General features: G+C 40.6%; 1 protein-coding gene across 37 annotated transcripts in view; it reads right to left on the bottom strand.

Annotated features, from left to right (window-relative positions):
• The window catches only part of LOC129621202 (uncharacterized), a 488,210-nt gene that overhangs the window by 69,912 nt on the left and 393,959 nt on the right, over positions 1–24,339 (bottom strand). The window contains exons 8-9 of one of the 37 annotated variants that reach the window (XR_008699110.1): positions 18,431–18,618; positions 3,612–5,498 (exon numbers count right to left, since the gene is read on the bottom strand). The exons of 35 other annotated variants lie outside the window; for them this stretch is intronic. The gene's annotated coding sequence lies outside the window, so the exon portion shown is untranslated. Of the gene's footprint in view, positions 1–3,611; positions 5,499–18,430; positions 18,619–24,339 lie in introns of those variants that run through there. One more of the 37 variants, XR_008699097.1, reaches the window with a different exon arrangement.

Consider the following 24,339-nt stretch of genomic DNA (forward strand, 5'->3'; position numbering starts at 1 on the left):
AATTTTGGTTCCCCCTGAACTCTGTGTTATTGCAGAGCCCATGTGCCCCAGGGAACACATTCTCAGTAGCATCTCTTTGCTACCCCAAGGATAGCATGCCTGGCTCTTTTTTCCCTGGAATTTTCCAGGCAAGGATACTGGAGTGGGTTGCCATTTCTTACTCCACAGGATCTTCCCTACCCAAGGATTGAACATGAGTCTCCTGTGTCTTCTTCATTGGTAGGTAGATTTATTACCACTGAGGCACATGGAAAGCTCCTGCCCCAGGGAGGTACAGATGCACAAATCTCAGCAGCATATGTTACTCCAAGATATCACTAGAAAATACAAATGGGCTAGGGTGGTGAAGCAACAAACCGTGAATACACATTTAAGCTGAAGCTGACAATGAAAATAACACCAAAAATCCACAGCTGATCAAGTGGAGCAGTGTGCTTTTCCTGATTGGGCAAGATCCAAGTTTCCCAGAGGAAGCACATCAGCTGTAAGCATACTCCCTTATCAGCTCCATTTTAACTGCTTCCAGATTCTTTGAGGATCTTTTAGGTAATTATGAGTTATGTCCCTCTTAGTAATGTTAATTATCAATACATAGAAGTGCCTAAATTTCTGCTTTTTACATTAATTCTTTTTTCTCAGATCAGATCAGTCCCTCAGTTGTATCCGACTCTTTGTGACCCCATGAATCACAGCATGCCAGGCCTCCCTGTCCATCACCATCTCCCAGAATTCACTGAGACTCACGTCCATCGAGTCAGTGATGCCATCCAGCCATCTCATCCTCTGTCATCCCCTTCTCCTCCTGCCGCCAATCCCTCCCAGCATCAGAGTCTTTTCCAGTGAGTCAATTCTTCGCATGAGGTGGCCAAAGTACTGGAGTTTCAGCTTTAGCATCATTCCTTCCAAAGAAATCTCAGGGCTGATATCCTCCCGAATGAACTGGTTGGATCTCCTTGCAGTCCAAGGGACTCTCAAGAGTCTTCTCCAACACCACAGGTCAAAAGCATCAATTCTTCAGCACTCAGCCTACTTCACAGTCCAACTCTCACATCCATTCATGACCACAGGAAAAACCATAGCCTTGACTAGACAAACCTTTGTTGGCAAAGTAATGTCTCTGCTTTTGAATATGCTATCTAGGTTGGTCATAACTTTCCTTCCAAGGAGTAAGCGTCTTTTAATTTCATGGCTGCAATCACCATCTGCCGTGATTTTGGAGCCCAGAAAAATAAAGTCTGACACTGTTTCCACTGTTTCCCCATCTATTTCCCATGAAGTGATGGGACCGGATGCCATGATCTTCGTTTTCTGAATGTTGAGCTTTAAGCCAACTTTTCCACTCTCCGCTTTCACTTTCATCAAGAAGCTTTTGAGTTCCTCTTCACTTTCTGCCATCAGGGTGGTGTCATCTGCATATCTGAGGTTATTGATATTTCTCCCGGCAATCTTGATTCCAGCTTGTGTTTCTTCCAGTCCAGCGTTTCTCATGATGTACTCTGCATATAAGTTAAATAAACAGGGTGACAATATATAGCCTTGACGAACTCCTTTTCCTATTTGGAACCAGTCTGTTGTTCCATGTCCAGTTCTAACTGTTGCTTCCTGATCTTCATACAAGTTTCTCAAGAGGCAGGTCAGGTGGTCTGGTATTCCCATCTCTTTCAGAATTTTCCACAGTTTATTGTGATCCACACAGTCAAAGGCTTTGGCATAGTCAATAAAGCAGAAATAGATGTTTTTCTGGAACTCTCTTGCTTTTTCCATGATCCAGTGGATGTTGGCAATTTGATCTCTGGTTCCTCTGCCTTTTCTAAAACCAGCTTGAACATCAGGAAGTTCACGGTTCACATATTGCTGAAGCCTGGCTTGGAGAATTTTGAGCATTACTTTATTAGCATGTGAGATGAGTGTAATTGTGCAGTAGTTTGAGCATTCTTTGGCATTGCCTTTCTTTGGGATTGGAATGAAAACTGACCTTTTCCAGTCCTGTGGCCACTGCTGAGTTTTCCAAATTTGCTGGCATATTGAGTGCAGCACTTTCACAGCATCATCTTTCAGGATTTGAAATAGCTCAACTGGAATTCCATCACCTCCACTAGCTTTGTTCATAGTGATGCTTTCTAAGGCCCACTTGACTTCACATTCCAGGATGTCTGGCTCTAGGTCAGTGATCACACCATCATGATTATCTGGGTCGTGAAGATCTTTTCTGTACAGTTCTTCTGTGTATTCTTGCCATTGTTTTTCATAGGGTAGTACAAATTACTCATCATTTGACTGGAATTGCAAAGATTTCTTCCCACCACACTAAGTTGGGTTGGGTCTAACAAGTGGATTTCAGAGGGACTGGCAGTCCATGGGTTGGGTCCTTGTGCATTTTGAAATAGCCTGTGTGTTATAACCATGGCACTCAACCTGAACAACCTTATTGTCCATTTGTTGTTACTGAGTCGGTCTAAGTCAGGCTTTATCTGCATCAGTGGGGAAAACTAAACAACATCCACTGGATCATCAAAAAAGCAAGAGAGTTCCAGAAAAACATCTATTTCTGCTTTATTGACTATGCCAAAGCCTTTGACTGTGTGGATCACAATAAACTGTGGAAAATTCTGAAAAAGATGGGAGTACCAGACCACCTGACCTGCCTCTTGAGAAACCTATCTGCAGGTCAGGAAGCAACAGTTAGAACTGGACATGGAACAACAGACTGGTTTCAAATAGGAAAAGGAGTTCGTCAAGGCTATATACTGTCACCCTGCTTATTTAACTTCTATGCAGAGTACATCAGAGAAATGCTGGGCTGGAAGAAGCACAAGCTGGAATCAAGATTACCGGGAGAAATATCAATAACCTCAGACATGCAGATGACACCACCTTTATGGCAGAAAGTGAAGAGCAACTAAAAAGCTTCTTGATGAAAGTGAAAGAGGAGAGTGAAAAAGTTGGCTTAAAGCTCAACATTCAGAAAATGAAGATCATGGCATCTGGTCCCATCACTTCACGGGAAATAGATGGGGAAACAGTGGAAACTGTCAGGCTTTATTTTTTTGGGCTCCAAAATCACGGCAGATGGTGATTGCAGCCATGAAATTAAAAGACGCTTGCTCCTTGGAAAGAAAGTTATGACCAACCTAGACAGCTTATTAAAAAGCAGAGACATTACTTTGCCAACAAGGGTCTGTCTAGTCAAGGCTATGGTTTTTCCAGTGGTCATGTATGGATGTGAGTGAGAGTTGGACTGTGAAGAAGGCTGAGCACCGAAGAATTGATGCTTTTGACCTGTGGTGTTGGAGAAGACTCTTGAGAGTCTCTTGGACTGCAAGGAGATCCAACCAGTCCATTCTGAAGGAGATGGGTCCTGGGTGTTCTTTGGAAGGACTGATGCTGAAGCTGAAACTCCAGTACTTTGACCACTTCATGCGAAGAGTTGACTCATTGGAAAAGACTCTGGGAGGGATTGGGGGCAAGAGGAGAAGGGGACGACAGAGGATGACATGGCTGGATGGCATCACCGACTTGATGTACATGAGTTTGAGTGAACTCTGGGAGTTGGTGATGGACAGGGAGGCCTGGTGTGCTGCAATTCATGGGGTCGCCAAGAGTCAGACACGACTGAGCAACTGAACTGAACTGGACTGAACTGGTACTCCTTTCCATGGGAAGAACATACATTATCACTACACTTCTGGATTCTATCATCCATTCACTCTAGCCTTGACAGTGCATATAAACCACATCCTCCAATGTCAGCATTATCAGTCATAAAGATGATGTTGTAGTCATTTTGCCTTACTCCTTTGTCTTTTTTCTTAACTGTGTTTGAATTTGGGCAGAAAAAAGTTTTCCCTAGCACACCCCAACATTTGGTGCATTCATTAGGAACACTGAGAAATTAAACAATAGCAAGAATGTTGGGGAATAAAATAAACACGTTAAAAGATCTTGAGGGGCACTGGGCTTTGGATTTTTATGCATGGGAGAGATGTTTTGACCTTTGTGGAGGCTTTTATTGGCTCACAATATTGCTTTTCCCACTTGAATTTTTTAAAAGTTCTGTGACTTGGAAAAGGGGGCATAAGCTTCAAACCACATGATATTTCAATTCTAACAGATGATTGCAACTTATCCTATGATTGCTTTATATATGGCTCTTTGTTTATTTATGGATTGTGACAACCAACCGGACAGTTGTATGGCCCTCAGCAAAGACACAGTTCTCAGGAGAATTATCAGGACAACTGGGCTTCTCAATGAGGGGGCTGAGGGCCTCAAGAATCAGCCAAGGCACATGTGTGGGAATGAACTCATCATGCACCAACTGCATGGGCCTTAGAGGGCCTGGACATTAGTGGGCATGGCCAACCCCATGGTGAAACCTTGGTCTTCACACACATGTGCTGATGAAGCAGGCCCCCTGAGTACACTGGTGAGGACTCAAGGCCCCACATTAAGTGGTCAAGCTGGGATCTGAAAGCAGGCTGGATGTGCACCACAATCCACATTTTTAACAACCTGTATTGATTTTCCTTCACTGATGCAAAAAATTTAGTGAGCTGAGACAACATAAATGTATTATGCTGAAGTTCTGGAGGCCATATATCCAAAAATGGGGCCCACTGGGCTAAAATCAAGGTGTTGGCAGGGCTGCATTCTTTCTGGAGCTTCTAGGGGAAAATTCATTTCTTTACATTTTCCAGTTTCTAGAGGTCTCCTATATTCCTAGACTCATGGCCCCTTCTTCCACTCCTAAAGACAGTAGCAGAGCATCTTCAAACCTCTGACTCTCACACTCTTGTCTCTCTTTTATAAGGGGCCTTTTGATTATATTGGGTTCACCTAGATAATCCAGTCCAAAATTCTTCAAAATTTACATCTGCAAATTCTTTTTTTGCCTTGTAAGGTAATTTCACAGGTTCCATGGACTAGGATGTGGACATCTTTAGGGGACCATTTATTATTCTGTCTACCACGCCAGGATACATCCACATGGAAACTGCATTTTGGCTCCTGGTCTTTGATGACATACTAAGCCCCACATTCTGGGAATGTCATTTTTTTTCTGGGATGATTGCTTTAGGGGTTGAGGTTTGGCCTCTCTTCTAAACGTGGTAGGTGTGGCCCACCAGTGAAAATATGTTTTTGAAACTTTTAACCAATCAAATCCATGAGCAACTTGGCATTGAACAGTATACTTTTTGCAGGGACAACACCAACCCCAGTAAGAGAAAGCTTGGGCTGCAAACACTGGCAGAGCCCCTCTCTCTGTTGAGACAGTGGAAATCTTCCATGTGCTGTGCTTAGTCGCTCAGTCATATCCGAATCTGCAACCCCATGGACTGTAGCCTGCCAGGCTCTTCTGTTCAGGGGGATTCTCCAGGCAAGAATACTAGAGTGGGTTGCCATGCCCTCCTCCAGGGGATCTTCCCAATCCAGGGATCGAATCCAGGTCTTCTGCATTGCAGGGGGATTCTTTACTGTCTCAGCCACCAGGCCCAGCACTTAAAGAGAAGAAAATTAGTTACTTTGGGCTTAATTCATAAGAGCAATAGAATCTGATCTCATACTATGATTCCTTTGGGTTTTGTCATCTTTGGACTTAAATTTGTAAGGGGATTAGTGTCTGGGTTTTAATTTTTCTAAGAGAATTACAATGGGAGAAATTTATTCAAATTTAGGGCATCTCCACATTGTTGGTCTTTTATTAAGAGAATTTCTTTCTGAATTCTCTTTGATTTTATTGCTGAACCCCTGAGAGGTTATATTAGACAACTGCAGTAAGTAAGATAATGGGAAGAGAAAGGAAATAGGGAGAACAGTTTTGGTCTTGAAGTTAATTTAATTAATGCACTGTTATAAACCATTTCAAGTCTCCCTGAGGCAAACTTTCCTCCTGGCAGGAGCAAACCTACCCGGACCAGCCCTGCAGGATGAGCTGGTTTAAGGCCAGGCAGGATTTGGTATCTGTGGTCAAGGCTGGGGAGTAGGCTGTGGTGAGCTGTTGTAAGCTGATCCTGTGCTCCAGGACTCCATGGTCTCCTTCCCTTCATAAGTCTTGAATGGAGTCCCCAGAGCTGTGGCCACCAGGAAACAGACCACCTTCTCTGATATCACGTTTGCTAGTTTAAAAGGTGATACTTTGGACTTCCTCTGGCCCATTCCTTTGTCTTCTTTTCAATTGAATCCAAATTTGAGTAAAACACAGGAGTGTAACTTATTGGGCTCCCATGAACTTTCCAGCAGTTCCTTTTCCCCCTTTAGATTGCTGTATTTGTCTTCCAACCAATCTCTTTTTCCAGGCAACCCTTGCAAGCATTTGAGTTTGTACTCATTTGCTTAGAACAAGAGATCTTAACCATTTTGTGACATGAACCCTTTTGTCAGTCTGGAAAATCTGTGAACCCTTCTCAGAATAATGTCTTTATGCTATGCTATGCTAAGTCACTTCAGTCGTGTCCGACTCTGTGCGACCCCATAGACGGCAGCCCACCAGGCTCCCCCGTCCCTGGAATTCTCCAGGCAAGAACACTGAAGTGGGTTTCCATTTCCTTCTCCAATGCATAAAAGTGAAAAGTGAAACTGAAGTCGCTCGATTGTGTCTGACTCTTAGCGACCCCATGGATTTATAGTGGTAAAGAATCTGCCTGCTATGCAGAAGACGCAGGTTGAATCCCTGGGTCAAGAAGATCCCCTGGAGTAGGAAATGGCAACCCACTCTAGTATTCTTGTCTGGGAAATCCCATGGACATAGGAGCCTGGTGGGCAGTAGTCCATGGGGTCACAAAGAGTCAGATGACTTAGGGACTAAACAACAACAACAAAGACCTAACATAAAACAAGATTACAAAGTAAACTAATCATACTGAAACACAGTTCTCATAAATGGCTGAGAAACAAATCTGAAATATATAAATATGAATCTCTATTAGTGTATTAAATAACAAGATCTAGTATTATGATACCAATGTATTGAGTAGCACAAATAACATTTCAAGATACTTCTAGCCACTATCATGAAGTGAAAGTGAAGTCATGTCCAACTCTTTGCAGCCCCATGGACTGCAGCCTCCCAGGCTCCTCCGTCCATGGGATTTTCCAGGCAAGAGTACTAGAGTGGGGTGCCATTTAAATATCTTTGACACCTACTGGTGACAAAGTGATAGGAAATGATAATTCTGATGTGGTATGTTGTCCACATTCAAAAATGAAAGAAATGCAAAATCGCAGTAAAAAATTAGAGAAAATAAACATGCAATCTTTTTTTCTTTTCAAGTTTATTAACGCTCTCCGTGGAAACCCAAGTCAGAAATCCTGGGCTTAGAGTGACTTCCTATTGCTTATTTGCTATATAAAAATCCCAGTAATCTACTTTCCCCAAAGGTCCTCTACCAGATCTCACTGTAGTTCTTCATACTTCATCCTGCATCACTTAGCCAGGTTGATCTGCTTTTATCTAAAACAAATCAGATTTTTAACACTACTACACAAAATACTCAGATTTGCCCACATCCATTTCATTCCTTCAAGTGATCACATCAAGTCCTGAGCCTTTCCACTATGCATTAAATTATACATGTTTCTTTAACAGTCTTGTCTCCGTGCATAGGAAAATACCATAGCATCTCATCTCATTAAAAAGATGTGAATATTCACTGAGTTTTCATAGAATTGCAAACTCAATGAGAACAGAAAATTTTCCTGACTTATTTATCATTGTACCCACAATTTGGGACATATAGAAGAACATCAACCAACATTTATGGAATAAAAAAGCCAATCCATTATCCAATAATAAACTCAGATTTCTTAGTGAAGCAAATACATACCTAACAGGATATAGGATCTTGGGCTTCCCTCATAGCCCAGTTGGTAAAGAATCTGCCTGCAATGCAAGAGACCCTGGTTTGATCCCTGGGTCGGGATGATCTGCTGGAGAAGGGATAGGCTACCCACTACAGTATTCTGGCCTGGAGAATTCCAAGGACTAGATAGTTGATGGGGTCGGAAAGAGTCGGACATGACTGCGTGACTTTCACTTTCACTTTCAAGAGGATATTTCTGATGATGAAACTGGCTTTAATTCTTGGAATGTCTATTTCTTTATTATTAGAAAATACAAAACCTTCTCTTTGCAAATGCTGCCCATGTACACAGGGGATGAACAAGTATCTTAGTTTTCCTTAGAAAAGATGTAGTAAGTGTGTATCAATTTTCTCATTGCCTTTAATGGTGATAAATCTAAGTTTTCTATTTTGAGAACTGCTCCAGAGAGAGTCTTCATAACTACCTCCTGTTAGGATGTTCTGGATGCTTTAATAAGTATATTTGCTCAATAAATCATGTTAACCTTTGCTCCTTTCATATTATTAAAAGCTCAGTATTCCACTATTTTTTCCTGAAATACATGAATAATTTTTTAAAACATGAAAAAATGAGTTAAATTTTATCTTAGGTTTCAAAAATATGTATAGATGAAGCAGTTGTTTCTCAGTAGTCATTGTTTTGATTGCGGGTTGGCACAAATGGATTTGTTTTCTGAGTGGTGGTAAAATAAAACATTACTATGTCATAATTTGTTTTTAAGAGCTTAAATTGCTTTCCATACTGAAGACTGAGTTCTATCAGTGGGTTGTGAAATCATTTTAGTGAGTCACAAACATTATTTCTGAGGGTAAAATAGAATAAAGTAGAAAATATCAGAATACATTACATATAGTAAGTAATGTTTGATAAGCGGTGTGTGTGTGTGTGTGTTTATTAAGGGGTAACATAAATGTATTTCTTACTATGAGTCATGGTCAAAACATTTTAAAAAACATTAATTATGATCATTTTATTGAGTCTACACATTAAGAAAAAAACTGTGGCTATAACCCTGCCTAAGGTCACAGAGTTTTGGACAATTTAAGCAACATTGTATCTCTGGTCTCCAATTCCAATCCAGTGCTCTCTCAAAAAGAAAAAGAACTTTATTTTTGTTTATTTAGATTTTTTGCTTTCTTCTCTTTTCTCCATAATGAACCAACTATGGAGCCAGAATTTTTATCAGAGTTCTTATCACCACAAGAACTTTTGCTTTACTGTTTGTGTTTCTTAATCCAGGAATCTTCAGCTACCTGGATTTTACTGTGGGCAATAAAGCACTGTATGGAATGGATTTGTAAAAGTGTTCTTGAAAATTTCTGTATCACAGAGATATAGGAATTAAATGGCATATAAAGAAAGCTGAGCGCCAAATATTTGATGGTTTTGAAATGTGGTCTTGGAGAAGACTCTAGAGAGTCCCTTGGACTGCAAGGAGATCCAACCAGTCCATCCTGAAGGAAATCAGTCCTGAATATTCATTGGAAGGACTGATGCTGAAGCTGAAATTCCGATACTTTGGCCACATGATGCAAAGAACTGACTCATTGGAAAGGACTCTGATGCTGGGAGGGGTTGGGGGCAGGAGGAGAAGGGGACGACAGAGGATGAGATGGCTGGATGGCATCACTGACTCGATGGACATGAGTTTGAGTGAACTCCAGGAGTTGGTGATGGACAGGGAGGCCTGGCGTGCTGTAGTCCTCGGGGTCGCAAAGAGTCAGACACGACTGAGCGACTGAACTGAACCCATAAAAACTACACAACAGTGACTGGCCTTCTGGACACACTCCATATATATTCAAAGCTAAATTCATATATCTGTAAGTTTGTCCTTCATGGATATTTAATAGGACAGCCAATAACTTAAAAGCATAAACTTATTTTGAAAATTACAATATCCTTTATTCATCAAATGTGACCAGACGAGCAAAACGACTCTACTGCAACAAATGCTATTAGGCTAATATTGTATTTAATGCAATCAAGCCTATGCATGTGGCAATACACATAACTATACTTATTATTTAATGGTGTACTTAATTTATAAAAATAGTAATATTAAATATCTAGTGGAGAAAAACTTTTGGAAATAAAGACTATAGAATGATTGTTAAGCAATATACTACAGAAATCTGTGGCATCATTTTCCCTGATTTTTTTAAAATAATTACTATTTAAAGCTATCTCACTCTGTGCTAATTAAGAGACTGAGGAACAAACTAGATATATAACTAGTGTATTATTTGTCCGAGTCCAAATTCTTGATTAATTTTTAAAATATTTTAAAATTAAACATTGACTTTCAATGTTATTTTCTAGAAGGACACATTTATGAATTAACTGTGATTTTTAAAGGAAAGAATTAAGAATTTCTACCTCAGATTCAATACCATCCTCACCTATCTACTCAACTGTGTTAAGGTAAGAAAGCAGGTGACCATCTAAGAAAATGCTTTAAAAAAAAAATGCTATATGTGATACTTTAAAACTTTGTATTGCAGCCTGTTTTTAATGTTTCATAACTGTTACTGTGAATAACATATTTCATATTATATTTATAGACTTAATAAAATAACATTTTATTAAGTCTAATAACATTTCCTTTTTAAACTCTATATTAGAATCTATATTAGATTCTTTTTGGGCTTTCCAGGTGGTGTTAGTGGTAAAGAACTTGCCTGTTAATGCAGGAGACTTAAGAGACGTGGATTTGATCCCTAGGTCAGGAAGATCTCCTGGAGGAGAGCACAGCAACCCACTCCAGTATTCTTGCCTGAAGAATTGCCATGGACAGAGGAGTCTGGCAGTCTGTAGCCCATATGGTCACAAAGAGTGGGACACGACTGAAGTGACTTGGCTCACACACACATAGATTCTTTTGTTAATAAACTTTTGTGTAAAGTACCTATTTGGTTGCTCTGAAAACAGATTAAAGATAGCTTTGTAGCTTTTAATGTGTGGATGTAGAGTGAAGAGTGGAGAAAGGGTTATAGATCCACATGTCAGCAACATGATGGCACTGGAAGATGGTCTCAAGGGGAAACTGGAAAATCAAAATAAGAATTTGAATCTTACATTCAGTTTTAGTATCTAAGGCATAAATATTAACCAAGAACTTAAGAAAGAGCTGGGCAAAATAAAAATGGCCTCTGTCCATAAGAGATCCATGAATGTAAGGAGGACCTGTGTAGAATCTGAGGAGGATCTCTCTGCATTAGCCCTGTGTGTTGAGATCATATTTTGTTGCAAGTCCCTAGCCATCCCAGAACAAAGAGGAAGAATCAGCATCTCTAGATGGTATTTTCACAATAGCTGAAAAGCTCATTTTCTCCTTGAGTTCAGAGATGATCTCTAGCTCTATTCTTTGACAAGCAGCAGACTGTGGAAATAGGGCAGTGTTTTTCCAGAGATAAACAAGGATAATGGATATTCCATGATGGAAAGTTGCCGGTTCTAGATGCTGCCAGCCAGCTCGCATTCAAAGGAACTTACAGAAAGGTTGTCTGGCTTTCACTCTCGCTTCGCTCCAAGGCATTAGATTACCCAATGCAGGCAATAAACATACCTCCTTCCTTGCTTTCCTGACTGTGTAAACTCTTTAATGGGGAACCCTGAATGAGAGACCAGCTCCTACCACCACCTAAAGTCCAGGCAGCAGGGTCCTACCGGGTCATATGCTATAATTCAGTCAGGAGCATCAGGTCCCAACATTCTAAACTCAAGTAGAAATGACAGAAATAGGCAAGCCCTGCCCCTCTTTTACACTGTTTGAAAACAACAATAGTTATAGCCAAGATACATGAGTCTCCATTAAGCAAAAAAAAATTGATGAAGCACTTAAATCTATTATTGCTAAAGAAGCAGCATCCAACAAGTTGCAACTAATTTATACCCTCAGAATGAATTATGGACCCAGACTACCACACTTCATCAGCCAGAGGGTTAATGGGAGACCCTCAGGGTGATTTTGCTCAATGCCTAAAAAACAAACAAAGCAGTTGAGCCTGTTATAAAAACTTAAGTCTACCTATCCAAATAAATCAGATCTCTGATAAGAAAACTCAAATTTCAAGCCACCTTCAAATCACAGCCATGAATGTAAACAGGAGAAAAAGAAACATCCTGATTACGCTAAGTCTTCCTTAAGAGCTACCTCTTGCTGGTAATCCCCAGATTGCATAAATCATGTAACTATGAATTAAAATTGCCCTAAAAGTCCAAGGAAGATTTGAGGATAAACAAAAATTCCAATCAATCTTGCTCACTGTGGCTATTTTAGTAGTCTTGAGGAAGTACTCACTAACTCTTTGATGAATAAATGAATGACCTTCTGCTGGTAGGTACTGAAACGGATCTGTATGTGATTGCATGAACTGAATATTAATTTTGCAGATGGGCAAACTTTAGGCAGGCTTATTTGTTCCAGCTTTTTGCAAGGCATAAACGACTAACAGGCCAGTACTAAGGTGCAATCCAAATTTAACCCCAAGGTGATTTTGTTTTGCTTTGTTTATATTTCTTTTTTATCTTTCTTGTAATTTAACTAAGGAGAAGACAATTTGCATGTTTTGCAATTACTCAGGTCTGAAGAGTAAACAGAAAAAAACCTCATTAGTAGACATAAACCCAAATAGCTTGGGACTTGACCATGCTTGTTTTTGAAAGGCCACACAATTTCAATTTGAGGAAGAACAAAAATTGATGCCATGTTTAGTACGACACTCAGGGCCAGTCTTTATATCATAGGTAATGATGTTACCTCTTCTTTTATTCAATAGTTATTCAATACTGTATTAGTCCCAATAGGGTAGGTTAAACTGCAGTAACAAATAAGTCAACAAATCTCAATGCCTTATCCCAACAGAAGTATATATCTCAATCACACAATGGGTTCTGCAATTCCAGAGATCAACCAGGGCAACTTTTACCCTCTGATAACATGGTGCTGCTGCTGCTAAGTCGTTTTAGTCATATCCAACTCTGTGCGAACCCATAGACAGCAACCCACCAGGCTCCCCCATCCCTGGGATTCTCCAGGCAAGAACACTGGAGTGGGTTGCCATTTCCTTCTCCAATGCATGAAAGTGAAAAGTGAAAGTGAAGTTGTTCAGTCATGTCTGACTCTTAGCGACCCCATGGACTGCAGCCTACCAGGCTCCTCCATCCACGGGATTTTCCAGGCAAGAGTACTGGAGTAGGGTGCCATTGCCTTCTCCGCTGAAAACATGGTCAGATCAGATGAGTTGCTCAGTCGTGTCCGACTCTTTGCGACCCCATGAATCGCAGCACACCAGGCCTCCCTGTCCATCACCAACTCCCGGAGTTCACTCAGACTCACGTCCATCGAGTCAGTGATGCCATCCAGCCATCTCTTCCTCTGTCGTCCCCTTCTCCTCTTGCCCCCAATCCCTCGTAGCATCAGGGTCTTTTCCAATGAGTCAATTCTTCACATGAGGTGGCCAAAGGATGGGAGTTTCAGCTTTAGCATCATTCCTTCCAAAGAAATCCCAGGGCTGATCTCCTTCAGAATGGACTGGTTGGATCTCCTTGCAGTCCAAGGGACTCTCAAGAGTCTTCTCCAACACCACAGTTCAAAAGCATCAATTCTTTGGTGCTCAGCCTTCTTCACAGTCCAACTCTCACATCCATTCATGACCACAGGAAAAACCATAGCCTTGACTAGACAAACCTTTGTTGGCAAAGTAGTATCTCTGCTTTTGAATATGCTATCTAGGTTGGTCATAACTTTCCTTCCAAGGAGTAAGTGTCTTTTAATTTCATGGCTGCAGTCACCATCTGCAGTGATTTTGGAGCCCAGAAAAATAAAGTCTGACACTGTTTCCACTGTTTCCCCATCTATTTCCCATGAAGTGATGGGACCGGATGCCATGATCTTCGTTTTCTGAATGTTGAGCTTTAAGCCAACTTTTCCACTCTCCACTTTCACTTTCATCAAGAGGCTTTTGAGTTCCTCTTCACTTTCTGCCATAAGGGTGGTGTCATCTGCATGTCTGAGGTTATTGATGTTTCTCCCAGCAATCTTGATTCCAGCTTGTGTTTCTTCCAGTCCAGCGCTTCTCATGATATACTCTGCATAGAAGTTAAATAAACAGGGTGACAATATATAGCCTTGATGTACTCCTTTTCCTATTTGGAACCAGTCTGTTGTTCCATGTCCAGTTCTAACTGTTGCTTCCTGACCTGCATATATGTTTCTCAAGAGGCAGATCAGGTGGTCTGGTATTCCCATCTCTTGAAGAATTTTCCACAGTTTATTGTGATCCACACAGTCAAAGGCTTTGGCATAGTCAATAAAGCAGAAATAGATGTTTTTCTGGAACTCTCTTGCTTTTTCCATGATCCAGTGGATGTTGGCAATTTGATCTCTGGTTCCTCTGCCTTTTCTAAAACCAGCTTGAACATCAGAAGTTCACGGTTCACATATTGCTGAAGCCTGGCTTGGGGAATTTTGAGCATTACTTTACTAGCGTGTGAGATGAGTGCAATTGTGCAGTAGTTTGAGCATTCTTTGGCATTGCCTTTCTTTGGAAAACATAGTATCTAGGTCCAAACTGATGCCTTTTATTTATGCAGGGTGATCTGACTAGCTGTGAGCCGAGATGACAGATGTCAATTTGGGCTTAGTTATTTAACAGTGGGGATGAATCCTTAACTTTTTCTCTCCTCCTAATACAGAAACCTTAGAGATGAAAAATTGAAATGAAAGTATCCCATGCTGGAAGGACCCTAGATAGGATCTTTGGGAAGAACTAGGTTGGCCAAAGTGTAAAAACCCAAACTAACATTTTGGCCAACATAATACTAACTGTTTCTTTCATAGCTACTGTAATGGCACCCCACTCCAGTACTCTTGCCTGGAAAATCCCATGGACAGAGGAGCCTGGTGGGCTGCAGTCCATGGGGCCGCTGAGAGTCGGGCACGACTGAGCGACTTCACTTTCACTTTTCACTTCCATGCACTGGAGAAGGAAATGGCAACCCACTCCAGTGTTCTTGCCTGGAGAATCCCAGGGACGGGGGAGCCTGGTGGGCTGCCGTCTATGGGGTCGCACAGAGTCGGACACGACTGAAGCGACTTAGCAGCAGCAGCAGCGGCGGCGGCACTCATCTCTAGCATTCTAGCCTTTCATTCATCCATCCATTCCTGTACTCTCTAAATGACTCATTCATTAAAATACATTTATTAAATATCTAGCTGCTAGAATTTGTTTTTGGTGATAGCACAAAAAAGATGACTAAAGCTGATTTCTTTTACCAAGAAATTTGTATTCTAACATGCAAATTAGTGTATAAATACTATTAAAACCACATTTCACTATAGGGCCAGCTAAGATAGAAATATATGTTGTGTTATAGAAATACATTCATTCAGACAGCAAATGCCACGAACACTATGCTAGGCAGAGAAACTAAATACTCTTCACTGGCTGCAGTGGAAGTGCTGGTCGCTGAGCCACGTCCAAGTCTTTGTGACCCATGGTCTGTAGTCCACCAGGTTCCTCTGTCTGCAGAATTTCCCAGGCAAGAATACTGAAGTGGGTTGCCATTCCCTTCTCTAGGGGATCTTCTTGACCCAGGATCGAACCCAGGTCTTCTGCAATGCAGGCAGATTCTTTACCAGCTGAGCCACCAGGGAAGCCTTGGCTTCAGTAAGGGGTGAATTAAAAGAAATGATGTTTGAGTTGATCACTAAGGGGTGAGTATGCATTTTTCCTGACCAACACAAACCTTTACTTAGATCTTCAAGTGAAAAAATGTACCCAAATAATTTTTGCTGCAGAATCTAATAGTCAAGAGTACAGGCTCAAGTCATATGTCTGATTGAGAAGGTTGACCTCTCTATGTATCAGCCAGTTATTAGTGACTGACAACTTCTCTGGTTTTCTCATTGGTAAAATAATAACAATAGTAAAAAAAAGTACCTATTATATAGGGTTGTTCTGAAGCTAAAATAAGAAAACATACCAAATTCTCAATATGAAATAGTAAGCATCAGATCAGATCAGATCAGTCGCTCAGTCGTGTCCGACTCTTTGCGACCCCATGAATCGCAGCACGCCAGGCCTCCCTGTCCATCACCAACTCCCGGAGTTCACTCAGACTCACGTCCATCGAGGCAGTGATGCCATCCAGCCATCTCATCCTCTGTCGTCCCCTTCTCCTCTTGCCCCCAATCCCTCGTAGCATCAGGGTCTTTTCCAATGAGTCAACTCTTCACATGAGGTGGCCAAAGGACTGGAGTTTCAGCTTCAGCATCATTCCTTCCAAAGAAATCTCAGGGCTGATCTCCTTCAGAATGGACTGGTTGGATCTCCTTGCAGGCCAAGGGACTCTCAAGAGTCTTCTCCAACACCACAGTTCAAAAGCATCAATTCTTCGGTGCTCAGCCTTCTTCACAGTCCAACTCTCAAATCCATTCATGACCACAGGAAAAACCATAGCCTTGACTAGATGGACCTTTGTTGGCAAAGTAATGTCTCTGCTTTTGAATATGCTATCTAGGTTGGTCATAACTTTCCTTCCAAGGAGTAAGTGTCTTTTAATTTCATGGCTGCAGTCACCATCTGCAGTGATTTTGGAGCCCAGAAAAATAAAGTCTGACACTGTTTCCACTGTTTCCACTGTTTCCCCATCTATTTCCCATGAAGTGATGGGACCAGATGCCATGATCTTCGTTTTCTGAATGTTGAGCTTTAAGCCAACTTTTCCACTCTCCACTTTCACTTTCATCAAGAGGCTTTTGAGTTTCTCTTCACTTTCTGCCATAAGGGTGGTGTCATCTGCATGTCTGAGGTTATTGATGTTTCTCCCAGCAATCTTGATTCCAGCTTGTGTTTCTTCCAGTCCAGCGTTTCTCATGATATACTCTGCATATAAGTTAAATAAACAGGGTGACAATATACAGCCTTGATGTACTCCTTTTCTTATTTGGAACCAGTTTGTTGCTCCATGTCCAGTTCTAACTGTTGCTTCCTGACCTGCATACATATTTCTCAAGAGGCAGATCAGGTGGTCTGGTATTCCCATCTCTTTCAGAATTTTCCACAGTTTATTGTGATCCACACAGTCAAAGGCTTTGGCACAGTCAATAAAGCAGAAATAGCTGTTTTTCTGGAACTCTCTTGCTTTTTCCATGATCCAGTGGATGTTGGCAATTTGATCTCTGGTTCCTCTGCCTTTTCTAAAACCAGCTTGAACGTCAGGAAGTTCACGGTATAGGTTAGTACAATTATTACCATTTTCCCCAAAAAGGAAAGTAAGACTGCAGAATCAATAATGCTATTGCTAACTGGACCAGTTTCCAAATAGATTCCAACCTGTGTTACTGAACAGCAGTAGTTGAAAAAGATAAGCAAGGTATCCCACTACCCTCTGAGCAACAATATTTACTGTTTTTATCCTGTTTTACAATAAAGCTGTGAGACACCTGCAGTGTGAACCATGGTGAGTACATATTGATTGATGAGAGTCTGAATTTTTAGACTCTGGATCTAAAACTGAAAAATCCTCTACCTAGAACAACCTCCATTATTCTGATCCTTTTTCCTCTCTTGGTGTGAGCTCAGATATTACCCCCTCTAGGAAGCTTTATCACGCTTACCACAACAACAAGCCTTTCGTATGTTCTCCTGCCCTTTGAGCTTCCCTATAGAAACACTTAATGAGACATATTAACCTACTGATGTGCCTGCTATTCACACTCAAATCTGAGCACCATGAGGAAAAGGTCCACTGTCTCAAATTCATCACTACCACTGCAGTGCTGAAACAGCTGCTGTGGAGTAGGTACTGAATATATTTTGAGGTCAGAAAGTATAATTATACCAGAAATGAAAGAGTATGGAAAGACTAAGATGGAAGCTACGAGTTGAGATACCATGAGATGATGAACCGTTAAGTGAGGCTGTTAACAGTTGAAGTAGAGGAGAATGTATGTCACAGAAACCAGAGGTAGAGAAATTTCAAGATCAAGCACCATAAATATAAATGTCAAAGTTATTGAGAATCGTGGTTATAGGATTTCTCCTATAAATACAGCAGCTCAGTCATATATAAGGGTCTGATGACCTATTGAGCCTTTTTAGAAAATCCTTGCAAGAAAATTCCCCAAACTACCCAGTCCTGTATTCAACAATGATATTCTTTTTTAACAGAAGTTCAAAGACCAGAATGGCCCTCTTAGAGACAGAGCTACAAGCCTAAAACAAGATTTCTCTGGACTAAATGTCAAAGTTTCATGTAATAGACCTTGGCCTACCATTCATAGAAGATATACTCCTAAATTGGGAATTCTGCAGTTCAGTTGAGGGTGAAGGACAATTCAGACCAGTTTCTCAATAGATGCTAATCATGAGTTGTAGCAGTATTATTCCACTCATCACACCAACAACTCTACTTCATTGTAAAAGGAAAGCTCACTTCTATCCCTCCAATCCTGTTCCTCTAGCATCTCATATCTTTCTAGTCTTTCAGTTCCACCATCAGTTCAGTTACTCAGTCATGTCTGGCTCTTTGTGACCCCATGGACTGCAGACATCAGGCTTACCTGTCCATCACCATCAGCTTCCTCAAACTCATATCCAGAATAGTCGGTGATGCCATCCAATCATCTCATCCTCTGTCATCCCCTTCTCCTCCTGCCTTCAATCTTTCCCAGCATCAGGGTCTTTTCCAATGAGTCAGTTCTTCGCATAGGGTGGCCAAAGTATTGGAGTTTCAGCTTCAGCATCAGTCCTTCCAATGAACATTCAGGACTGATTTACTTTAGGACTGACTGGTTGGATCTCCTTACTTCAGTCAATTCCAATCATCATTCCACACACAAGGCAACACTGTAAACCACTGACCCTGTCTCTAGAATCATTTTAAATCAAAGAAGTAAGTTTTAGGGTATATTCCATTCAACCCCAAACAATGAAAACTAATGTAAACTAAAAATGCACATAACAGGATTTGAAACAATATATGAATAACTTCCTATTAAAGTAATTTGGTTCTTTGGCTCTTAGATATGATAAGAGAAGATAAAAAGCCAAAAATGAGATAAAAACTAATAGAGAGTTTAAAAACCCCATCAAATCCAAGAGAAAGCTTTCGCATATTTGGTATTAAATCTAATACAGTTATGTTAAGTTTAAAAATAAAATAAAATTAAAAAAAAAAAAGATGATAATTGTTTTCAGAAATCTAATGCAAGGGTCACAAGCAGTCTAAGAGATTGTGCAATGTTCCAGGTTGCTAGATACTTCTGGTATAGGAGACCCAATTAGGAGAAAGGAAGGGTCACATGAAGAAGGAAAAGTGAGCATAACAACATTCTACATTGAGAATGGACTCTGGATAGATGCATTATGTAATGATGAAAGCTGTTCTAATAAGCAGTATAAAAGTGTACTTACATTCTTGTTGGTCATTCCTTTTCTTAGAAAAAATGACTATAGGGATAAAGTAATATATAAGGGTGCATACATGCTCAGTCACTCAGTCGTGTTGGACTCTTTGCAGTTCCATGGACGTGACTCACCAGGATCCTCTGTCCATGGGATTTTTCAGGCAAGGATACTGGAGTGGGTTGCCATTTCCTACTCCAAGGGATCTTCCTGACCCAGGGATTGACCCACATCTCCTGCATCTCCTGCACTGGTAGGAAGATTCTTTACCACTGAGCCACCTAGGAAGTCCCAAACTGATATAGACCATTTTACAAAAGAACAAAGTTGTATATTCCATTAATAGTTATGCCACAAACAGCAAATCCATGTGGCTATTCACACTCATTGAGCAACCAGATCTATAAGCTATGGTGTTTAAGTCATGGTGGAATGAATTTTTACCTACCTGGTCCATACTGTGTAGGTAGCATAAAAATATACCACTCAAACTATTTTTATGGACAGATGTTCTGAATGGGGCTTATCATGAAGGTGGTGAGCTGATATGACAATCAACACTGATAAACAGATTCTGTTGAAGATACAGTATGAAGACAAAATTAGTTATGATTTGTCAAGAAGAACAAAGACTGTTCTCTTCCAGAATTCCTGTGTTCAATATGACAGTGGTTACAAAATTGTTCCTCATATGAGGTAATGTTTTCCTAAGGATATTTAACAATATTTAGCCATCAATTAATTGGCATTGCATCAAAAGAAACACCTGTGTTCCTGCTACTCTGCTGTGGTTTCTTAATCGCATTGACAGGAAGTTAGCAAAGCATGTGATGTAGAAACAAAATTAGCAAAGCTCTGCTGTATGTGACACTGTTTAGTGGGATCTTTGATGAATCCCAATTTGCTTACATTTTTGATGAAACTAAAAGAGCAAAATAAATCCATTATCCTCAACGGGGAACAGGTAGAAGCTAGAATATATCACTTGAAGAGAGAAAGAACTTCACTCAAAAAAAAGGATATCATTCAATGAAAGAGTAAGAACAACTTTTAAGGTGAGTCAGTGTCTGAGACACAGCAAGAAAAGTTCTTTTGAGGAGAGTAATAATCCATATAATCATAGAGATTTCTGTGATTGAAGGAGGAAGGAATAAAGAACCATCTGGAAGCTGTTGCCTGTGATGGGAACAGAAATCCCAAAGCTTAGGCACATCAGAAGACATACCCGATTTCCTTCCTTTTTTATCTGTTATTTGTTTCTAACTCTCTTTACAGCAAGTTTGGTTCTTATCATCTTTGAGGTCCATAGCACCTATCATAATTTATATATACTAAGAATTAACCTGACATGTCAGTACTTTTAATGAATTCTACTATCAAGGTAATTCTTTATTCTGTGTATATAAATTTATTCAGATTCAAGTGTTGAAAGTCACATTCATCATTTACTCATTCATTTATAATGGGTACTTACTAAGCATTTGCCATATACTATAAGCCCTATGAGGCAATAAGTAGATGTTAAAGTCAAGATTTTCACTTTGTAAGAACTTATAAATGAAAATAGTTTCCCTATTAGTAGAGAAGTACTATTTCAGCATTGATAACCTAATTAACCGGAGAAGGCAATGGCACCCCACTCCAGTACTCTTGCCTCGAAAATCCCACGGGCGGAGGAGCCTAGAAGGCTGCAGTCCATGGGATCGCTGAGGGTTGGACATGACTGAGCGACTTCACTTTCACTTTTCACTTTCATGCATTGGAGAAGGAAATGGCAACCCACTCCAGTGTTGTTGCCTGGAGAATCCCAGGGATGGGGGAGCCTGGTGGGCTGCCATCTATGGGGTCGCACAGAGTCGGACACGACTGAAGCAACTTAGCAGCAGCAGCAGCAACCTAATTAAATCTCAATCCAATTTAATCAGTACTTAATTGGTTGCTTTCCAGTCCAGTCTACTCATTAATAGGGTGTGAGGGAATGATTTTTGGAGGCTGGTGAAATGAGTTCTACCTACACAGCTTGGCAAGGAAACACAAAACAGTATTGATTACCCTCTGTTCTTAGCCGACATGCACCTAGCTGAAAGGCCCCATACAATGGTCATGTTTTTGTATAAATGGACAACTGCCCTGTGAGGTATAATGTGGGAAAGAGAGATGAACAGAAGAAGGGAGAATGCATGGCCACAGATTGCCTGAAGTCACTATCCTTTGGCCTGCTGTTTCATTGCTCTTGAAGATGCACCACTGAGAGAAAAGGCCAGCTATTCAAGGTGAAATAACACCACTTCTTAAATATGAAGATAACTTTGGGCTGCTCACAGATAACACCATTAACTAGATGAAAATATGCTTATACTTCTCAAGGGAGAGGAACGCAGAAGGTAGTGCGGACCCTTGACTAGAGATTTAAAGGGTTAAGTGGAGCAAGAAATGTGTACAGGCTTAGCTTATGAGCTGGATGTAAAGAATGCTGCTGACAAACACGTGATATCCTTGAGGCACCGGGACAACTTTATCCTGAGAGGTCAAATCAATCAGAACCTGTCTGTGACCTGATCCCCCAGCCCATGACTCAGCAGTCCTGACACTCGCTGTGAGGTCAGCTACCCTCTGGGGAAGAGGAGATCTCTTCAGGCACATCAGAATGACTCTGTCTCAAATAACTTTCACCTGCCTTTATAGCTGAGCTTCCAGAGACCTGACGGTGAGTTTCTAGGAAAGAGGCTAGAAGCTGTTAGAATCTCAAGGGCGATCCAGCTAAGCCTCCCCTCAGACTCTGGAGTTTCATTCAGTATTACCTGAGCCTCAGTGCTTCCCCAGAGATCACTATTTAACCACTCAAGGAGTTTACCGCTGTTTTTCCCGAGATGGGGACTTCATCTGCTTTGCTGTGCAGAATCTCTATTAGCTGACTGGTTTCTCTATGCTATTCAGCTTTCCAAGTTTTGGGGCCTCAGGATGAGAAACTGGATTGTGTCTTTCTGTATCAAGATGGTGTCTTATGTATAATGTGTTGTTTGACACTCCTCTGAGAGCACTGACTTGCTTTGGAAATATCAAGGGACTGTGCTTCAGTCTCTATCATTTGTTACTCATTACTGCCACTACAGGCTTTTCTGGGGGCTCAGATGGTGAAGAATAGCCTGCAATGTGAGAGACCCAGGTTCGACCCCTGGGTTGGGAAGATCCCCTGGAGGAGGGCATGGCAACCCACTCCAGAATTCTTGCCTGGAGAATTCCCATGGACAGAGAAGCCTGGTGGGCTACAGTCCATAGGGTCACAGAGAGTCAGAAATGACTAAGTAACTAAGCATAACCACGGCCACTAGATTCGGAAGAAACTACTTAAACTTCATGTTCATTACCTGTCAAATAGGGGTCATAATATCTAACCAATTTATACAATTATTTTGAGAATTCAATGAGATGAACCATTTGAAAAGTGCTATTAGAAATAGTATCATTCTAGACAAATACTCATTCTTACCATTGTAATGCTTCTTCTGCATGTACCCACTGTTTTTATTTAGCTCTACCACATTCTGCTTTGTATTGAAGCAACTTTTAAATTTCTCTTTTCCCTTTGAGGCAGCAAGTTAGCTAAAGGAACTTGCATCTTTATGTCTCCCTGAGGACCAGCCTAGAATTTTGCATGGTCAATGAATACTGGGCAAAGATCCATCATATGGAAAGTGTACCCCTGTGGCACACAATTTGTAGCTCTGATGGTTGTTTTCATTGCTCAGATTTTTAAAAATACACTTCAGGGGAAAATATCTTACTTATTTCCTCTTCAAATAATAACTCCAGGTAGTATTCAGGAAACTCCCAGGCATAAAACTGCTTCTAGAATGTTATGAATGTCATTTTTAATAGCAATTTCCTATTAGGTGATGGAGACTGAGAGTACGAACTTCCAGTTACAAAATAAATGAGTCACAGGCATGAAATGTGCAGCATGGGAAATATAGTTCATAACTTAATATCTTTGCCTAGTGACAGATGACAACTAGGTTTGTCATGACCATTTTGAAATGTATAGAAATATCAAATCCCTGTGATATATATCAGGAACTAACATAGCATTATAAGTCCATTATACTTCAAAAACAAATGAATAAACAAGCTCATATAAAAAGAGATCATATTTGTGATTACCAGAGGTGAGAAGTAGAAAGAGAGGTAACTGGATAAAGGTGTTCAAAAGATAATTTCCAATTACAAGATAAATAAGTACTAGGAATGCAATGTACAACATGATGAATTTAACACTGCTGTATGTTATATACAGCAGTTATGGATCACAAGGAAAAAATGTTTTCTCTATTCCTTTAACTTCTTATCTACATGACATAATGGGTGATCACTAAACATATTGCTTTCAATTATTTCAAGATGTATAGCCTGGTGGGCTGCCGTCTATGGGGTCGCACAGAGTCGGACATGACTGAAGTGACTTAGCATAGCATAGAATAGCATAGCATAGCATGGGTCAAATCATTATTCTGCATGCCTTAAATGGTATAGTATTATAGGTCAATTATATTTCAATAAGATTGGAAAAAAATAGCAATTGCTGTAGAGGAGAACTCCTGTGCCCACAAGAGCAGTCTTTATCCTTTTAACATGTACTATTTCCCCAACATCCCAAGTATCTGAGTTTTTTCCTTATTCACTTTTCCCAGAGGCTCAGGGATGGTTGTTGTTTTCTACAGTTGCCACCTCTGTTAACCTATAGATATCTCTGAAGACTCTACACATGCACATCACCAGATGGTCAACACCGAATCAGATTGATTATATTCTTTGCAGCCAAAGATGGAGAAGCTCTATACAGTCAACAAAAAGAAGACCAGGAGCTGACTGTGGCTCAGATCATGAAATCCTTATTGCCAAATTCAGACTTAAATTGAAGAAAGTAGGGAAAACCACTAGACCATTCAGGTATGACCTAAATCAAATCCCTTATGATTATACAGTGGAAGTGAGAAATAGATTTAAGGGCCTAGATCTGATAGATAGAATGCCTGATGAACTATGGAATGAGGTTCGTGACATTGTA

This window comes from Bubalus kerabau, chromosome 10, assembly GCF_029407905.1.
Source record: "Bubalus kerabau isolate K-KA32 ecotype Philippines breed swamp buffalo chromosome 10, PCC_UOA_SB_1v2, whole genome shotgun sequence".
Lineage (NCBI taxonomy): Eukaryota > Metazoa > Chordata > Mammalia > Artiodactyla > Bovidae > Bubalus > Bubalus kerabau.